At 34.2% G+C, this 7,652-nt stretch overlaps 1 protein-coding gene across 1 annotated transcript in view; it reads right to left on the reverse strand.

Annotated features, from left to right (window-relative positions):
* Nucleotides 1-3,105: 3,105 nt before the first annotated feature.
* The window catches only part of LOC117178681, a 94,025-nt gene continuing 89,478 nt past the window's right edge, over nucleotides 3,106-7,652 (reverse strand). Inside the window, exon 7 of the mRNA XM_033370107.1 lies at nucleotides 3,106-3,213. The gene's annotated coding sequence lies outside the window, so the exon portion shown is untranslated. The remainder of the gene's footprint in view (nucleotides 3,214-7,652) is intronic.

The following is a 7,652-nucleotide window of genomic DNA, read 5'->3' on the forward strand; positions in this document are numbered from 1 at the left end:
CTTATGCTGGTATTCTAGGCAGGGAATGAACCTAGGTAAGCCATAAGCGCGGTTAGGAGTGGCATCGCGAAGCCAGGTATAACCTATTGTATTGAATATTAATTACTCGAGACAATGAAATCTCATTGGAATAGACCGTTGAAGCTGAATGGGGTGCTTCTGTTGGCCCTAGTCTGTAGTGTAACGCAACTCCAGCGGGTGTGAGTGATATTCGTCGATTCTATGTTAAAGCATAATCTATTGTTGTTGACGTTATGCGCTGTGCACGCTGGGTCGACTGAAAGAGGAGTAGAGGGGCGGGAGAAAGGACAGCAACCACGATGCTGACAGCCCCAACACTGACAATACTACGGAACCGCTCAGAACTATCGCGCGCGGTATGTAACTATGTACAACTTCGTGGAGTATATTTTGCTATTAGCTTCAGTCACAAAAGCTTTTCGATATTGTTGAGCATCAACAATGCTTATGTTGTGGATGATGAGGTTCTTGCCGGACTATTACTCTTTCTGTTCCTACTAATGGTTATTTGTTACACTATGCATGTAACAGCAAAAGGGCTTCATAACTTACATGTCAGAAGTTTAAGATTCCTGGTTTCACGTTGCAAACACTCGAGCATGTTTCCATGCTTTTTTTAAATATTGAAACTTTTATAGAAAAATTCTCCAAATCAGCTTGCTTTTTACATTTTCATCACTTATGATTGAGAAAGTACTAGAATCGTCCGAAATTTTACACCTTGGGTTTCCCATGGATTTACACGTTTTGAGAACCCTGAAGCCGATACTCAAGTTTTGGCGATTGCGTTTCCCTGTCTCCCTGTCATAGGTTCCCCCGGCTTTTTCCCTAGAATGATGAATATATTTTCCCAAGAATTTGGTACATGATAACGTACATGCTAACGGACGTCCCCGCACACTTTTTTGTGGGTTAATTAAAAATAATTTAATTTTGCTAAAGATGTGTGCGTGTCTTTTGAGGTTATGTGTGTTACGATTCTGTCCCAATAATTATTTTTGAATGCTGCCGACAGAATCGATACGGCGAAGTATCCATGCCCTTTACCGTAATTAAAGGAATAGCAAAAATACATTGCCTTCGGTTATTACGTAGAAATTTATAAATAAAAATCGAACAAATATTGAGTCGTGTAAAACTAAAATTAAAAGGATGACAGGGCGTGTACCCTCCGTCTCCATCTTAAGAAATGAGCACTTGTAGTAATTAGAACATTTGCCAAGTGAATGACGCCTTGGCGCATGCGTAGTAGCGCTTCAAAAAAATCATATCCGTAAGTACTATGCATACTGTATAATCAACTATATGTGGTTGCATAAAAATAGAGTAACTGAACAATAGTTAGAAATTCGAATTAGTATATAGTTGACAGAGTAAAATATACATATAATAGACTATAAGCAGACGCAAGATAGGTGTTCACTTAACATAAAGAATCTAAAATCATGTTGTAAGATTCGTTGGAAAAATCTAAATAAGTTACTTTGTTGAGACAGTTTTCGCCTTCTTTTTTTATTAAAACAATTTCAGTAAAGGTACGCTTATAAACATTAGGTTCGACATGTAGGATTTTGAATTCATCCCATTTAATGGCAGTTGGATCCCTATTAAGGTATTGAACCAAATGTTTAGCTATGACTTTGTGATTTTTATCCACATAGTTGATGTTCTTTTTATGTTCCTTAATTCTAATTCTTAGAGGGCGTTTTTTTTTATTCTACATAAGTCCTGCCATAATCGCACCTGATTTTATAAACTACGTAACATTGATCTAAAGTATCTAATTTATCTTTACCTAATTTAATAAATTTATTTAACTTGGAATAGACTCTAAAAACAGTTTTTATGTTGAATTTATTCAATAGCCTTTTAAAAAATTCTGAAATTTTCCCCAAGGAACAAATGGAAATTATCTCCTGTTTTACATCAATGATTCCATCAAAAGTGTCGTTAGAGGGTTGGTTTTTCTTTGAATCTATTTCAGAAAATCTTTCTTTAACATGTTTCTGTATGAACTGATTGGTAAAAACTCATGATAAAGGAACAAGAATCCAACGATTAAATTTGGACCACCACGAACAACAAAAAATCCTATTGTATCTGAAAAATTAGAAAAAAATTAATTTTCGGACAAAATAAAAAAAGAGAAAAGAAAAATGAGAAGGCAGAGTGGTTAGATAAGAAATTAAGAAGTCTTCCAGAATAAGTTTCTTTCCCAAACCTATTCGTAAAAATGGAGTTATTATCATCTCGGCAAAGTTTCAAATTCAAAAAATGAGTAGATTTTTTGTTTTCAATATCAAACGTAAATTGTTCAAACGTCTGTCTGTAAAATTAGTTACCAAATTTGAAATAAATGGATTCCATTAAGAAGACGATACCCTTTTTAAAATCATCTAAAAGAATTTATGTATATTTTCTAATGTGATACCACCTATTTTCTATAACTTTAATAACCCTGTCTTAAGGAACGTTTGTGAATAGCGATGAGACATCTTAGGAAGCCATAATATGTTCATCAGGAATTTTAGTTTTATTTATGATATCTTTAAAAGTAAGTGAATTTTTTTAACTGAATATTTATAGGGAGGTGAGGAGTCAGAAATGAACATTTTCAATGTTTTGTCTAAAGTATATGTATGTGAATTAATAGAGGAGATAACGGGTCGAAGAGGAAAATTTTGTTTATGGATCTTAGGAAGACTATAAAAACTAGCAATATTGGTATTCTCAGTTATGAGATGTTTTCTTTTAACATTAGGACTAAGAAATTGATTGATTCTCCATTCATGAATTAATTTAAAAGTATCTCTTTGTAAGTTTTTCAAGGGATCGACATCTATTTTTTTGTAAGTTTTGGGATCATCAAGCATGTTCTTCCCCTATTTTTATGTATTCCTGTCTATGCATCACAACAGTAACATCCCCTTTCTCTGCTTGTGTCACCAATAAGTTTTTATGAGACCCATGTAACACCTGAAAAATAAGGGTATAGTTTGTGATTTTTTTGGGGATGAAGAATATAACGAATTTTTCCAAAACTTTTATGGTTTATTAGTGCACTTTTGAACTAAGAAATAAATTGTTTTCAGCCATAAATATGCATACAATTTTTTATTATAAGGGTAGACGCTGAACATGTTCAGCCGGGAGAGGTGAAATTGTCCACACTCTAGTTTCTCCCAGATTCGTCTGAAACAAAAAAAACAAAAACGTTTATTGAAGTTTATATTCATAGCTTCTCTGCGAACCAAATAAGTTAAAAAATAATCATTTTTGACAATCATTTCAACTAATGTGTATGCAAGGAGAACTCAATCGGTCATATACTTTCTGATTTATCGTCCGGGAAATTATGAAAAATATGAAACTCAGAAAAGCGCGTTTAAAGATTCACATGTTGAAAATTAGACACAAATTTTAACATTAACTTCTGAATATATTAAAAAACCTGCATTCACTTCTAATGCACATCATTTTCTTAGTCCTAATGTTAAAAGAAGACATCTTATAACTGAGAATACCAATATTTTTAAATTTAATGGTCTTCCTCAGATCCATAAACAAAATTATCCTCTTAGACCGGTTATCTCCTCTATTATTAAAGATATAGAGAATAGGTGGTGTCACATTAGCAAATATACAGAAATTCCTTTAGGTGATTTTAAAAAGGGTATAGTTTTCTTAATGAAATCCATTTATTTCAAAGTTGATAACCAATTTCACAGACAGAAGTTTCTCAACCCAATGGGGTCTCCCATCTCCGCAGCTCTTGCTGAGATTGTTATGCAAGATCTTAAAACAAATGTCATTGAAAAATTGGGTTTCCAAAATCCGGTGTATTTTCGTTATGCAGACGATTCCTTTCTTAGTCTACCTAAAGATAAAATTGAGTTGACAGTTTCACATTTTAATTCTTACAATAATAGATTAAAATGTACGTTTGATATTAAAAACAAAAAATCTATTAATTTTTTGAAGTTACAACTTTGCCGAGATGATAATAAATCCATTATTACCGATAATACTTTCCACTTATATAACTTGCAAATGGTCAAAAATACTTATGGTATAACAATTACTTCACGGAGTTCATACAGAAACGTATTAAAAAAAAAGACTTTCTGAGTTGGATTTAAAAAAAAAACCAACCTTCTAAGGACACTGTTGATGGAATGATTCATGTAAAACATGAGATCATTCCTATACCTATCTTGGAGACAATTTTGGAGAATTTTAGAAGGCTATAGAATAAATTCAAAATAATAACTGTTTTAGAGTCGACTCCAAGTTAAATGAATTTATTAAATTAGGTAAAGATAAATTAGATACTTTAGATCAACGTAATGTAGTTTATAAAATCAGGTGTGATTATGGCAGGACTCAAGTAGAAGAAACAAAACGCCCTCTAAGAATTAGAATTAAGGAACATAAAAATAACATCAACCATGTGGATAAAAGTCACAAAGTCATAGCTAATCATTTGGTTCAATAAGCTGCAGACTATGGCGGCTAAATTGTGGTGGGGGGGGGAGGGACAAAATTGTATAACTACATGTCTTACGATGGATTCAAAATTGCGTGGCTTATTTCTGCTATACTAAGGGCGACAAATTTCTGTTAGCCTAGGAGCGGCAAATACTTACCCAAGTGCGAAGTCACATACGGCGCAACATTGGCCCATAGTCGGTAAAAATATTGCCGAAGCTCGGTTGCCATTATCGCGCCAATGACGGAATGATAACTATGGTCTGCACTTTGCAGCCAAGGTTTGGCTGCCATTGTCGTCCCAACACTGGGTACCAGTATTGGACAAAACCTGGCTGCCATCGTCGTGCCATTGCCGGATTGATAACTATGGCCTTGACTTAGCAGCCAGGGCTTGGCTGCCATTGTCGGCCCAACACTGGCTACGGTCTAAGAATATGACAAAAAAGATATTTAAAAAATAAATATTAATTGATTGCGAGTACTTTAAATATAAATATTAATGGTCCTGTTTAGACTAAATTTTACAATTTTACATTTTAAATATTATATTACAAATGAAATTTCTAGCGCTACGGGGTATTGAACCTACATCTATATACCTAAATCTATCGCCTAGCAGTCGGGCGTGCTAACCACTCCGCTAAACTGACAAGTTGAAACTCTGTGAAAAAGCCATCCTCATAAGCTGCAGTTCAGAAAAGTTGAACCCAATTTTAAGCTCTATTTTTCTAATTATTTATTATTGTGTGACGTTGTGTAAATGTAAAATACACGAAATGTTAACAGGAATATCAATACACTAATTTTTAAATAAATAATTTAAATCGATTACAATTTGTATTCGCGTAATATTTCATTTTTCTCCGTTGTAGCCTGCTTTACAACTTTTTGCGATGACCGGAAATGTTATTTGTAGAAACATTAACAATTTTTAATGACAGAACTTAACAAATTTCATCGTGAACTTTGACAATTTTTCAATATATTTTTTTATCTTTCGTGTAAGATTTGTTTATTAGGTGCTAAAACTAAGACTTGGTGAAACAAAGTGCCGATTCTGGGTCAAGCATCGGTGGAGAATCGACAAATATAAATGGCCAATATAGGCTGCCAGCACTGACTCAACATTCGGCCGATTTAAATAAAACATTGTTTGCCGTGGTAAAAGTGACACTTGGCCCAGTAATGTGCCGTCACTGGACCAGACTTTGGCTGATCCTCGTGAAACATGGTTCCCCGTACTAAAAGTGAGACTTGGCACAATACAGTGATGATACTGCGCCAAGAATCGATGGAGGATCGGCAAATATAAATAGCCAATAGAAGCGGCCAGCACTGGCTCAACATTGGGCCCATTTAAATGAAACATGGTTTGCCGTGGTAAAAGTGACACTTAGCCCAGTAATGTGCCATCCATGGGCCAGACATTGGCTGATCCTCGTGAAACATGGTTCCCCGTACTAAAAGTGAGACTCGGCGCACTAAATTGCTGATACTGGGCCAAGCATCGGTGGAGGATTGGCAAATATAAATAGCCAATATAGGATGCCAGCACTGGCTCAACACTGGGCCGATTAAAATGCCGATATTATCCCAATATCTTTAGCCGACCTTTGGCTGCCAAAATTGGACCAACGCTGGGCCGTGTATTCAGCTCCGGCAATTCGCACATGGGTAAGTTTGCCATAGGTCATAGCATGTGAAACATTAAAAAAATATAAGAAAATGTTAAGGCAAAGACTTTTTTACATATGGTTCTGGATTTATCCATAAAAAATAAGGAATTATCTGAAACAAATCCACAAATTTGTTATGATTCACTTTGTTATAAGACGGGTAGTTTCTGTTTTATTCGCATTAATAAGCAATATTAATAGAAAAATGAAATTTTTGAAAAACGACACAAGCTAAGAAAAAAACTTAAAGGCAAAAGTTTTTCATCGAAAAAATAGCCACACATTTTTTCTGTATCAATTTTTATAGACATCGTGTTTTTTTTTAATCGTAAAAATAACGTTAAAAGTGAAAAATTAAATTTCTGATAAAGTAGCACAAGGCACGAAACAAATTAACAAACAAAAGTTGCTCGCTCCCAAAAGATATACAGAATTGTTATTTATTTTTGGATAGGATGCGTAGTTCTCGTTTTAATTGTAAAAAATGGCATAGAAAACTTTTTATACTGAAGAAGAGTTACAAACTAGTTATTAATCAAATTTAATAGGACACATTGTTTTTGTTTTAATCGTAAAAATAATATTTAAAATAAAAAAATGTTATTTTTGGATATAAAACATGAGGTACGAAAAAATTAGTTCAGGGTGTAATAAAATGTTAATTAGAAAAATTGTTTTTTTAGAATGTGCACTTTGTCTCATTATAAGAACAAGACAATGAAGAGACAACTATTTCAATCTCAATGCATATTATAAATTTTAATAATATATATTTATTGAAATAATAAATTTTGCAGAAGATCTGAGAATAAAAATTAGTGCAAATAAGGAACAAATATTAAAGTCATTATGAAAATAAAATTTGTACATTATCGTGCAATATCTGAAGAAGCACTACCAAACCGAGGTAAAGTATTAAATACAGGGTGAACTGGCTGGGGCTTACAAAAAATGTGCAACCCGTCTTACACGCTAATGCTATTCTTATGGAAGTGTGTGCGGGGTTGAATAAATTTTGGTAAGCCCCAGAGTGTCCACCCTGTATAATATACAATTCATATAATAGAGTTGAACTTAACGTAGAAAAGTTCGTACTTTGAAACAAATCGAGGGGCGCAGAAACTTTAACAAAATAAAGTTCACAATCACAACATGTCGGGTAAATGCAAAGACCGATCGCCAACATGTATCGACACGGTAATAAATGAAGTTTGAGGATTGTATATATACATATATGTAATTAAAAATTTGTCATAAGGACAACCGCAGGATTTCGCCGGGAGCGGGTGCTAATCGGGAAAATTGCACCCGCTCCCAGCGAAATCGCGGTAAAATTTCAGCTACAACAACTTCTCACGACCGTGAGATAGGTGGTTACAGTCTGTAAAGGAATCAATACGACGATCCAGCAAAGGCCTTGTGCACCCTCAGAACACGGAGTGACCCAAGGAATACCGCCTTCTA

The sequence above is a fragment of the Belonocnema kinseyi genome, chromosome 8, assembly GCF_010883055.1.
Source record: "Belonocnema kinseyi isolate 2016_QV_RU_SX_M_011 chromosome 8, B_treatae_v1, whole genome shotgun sequence".
NCBI lineage: Eukaryota > Metazoa > Arthropoda > Insecta > Hymenoptera > Cynipidae > Belonocnema > Belonocnema kinseyi.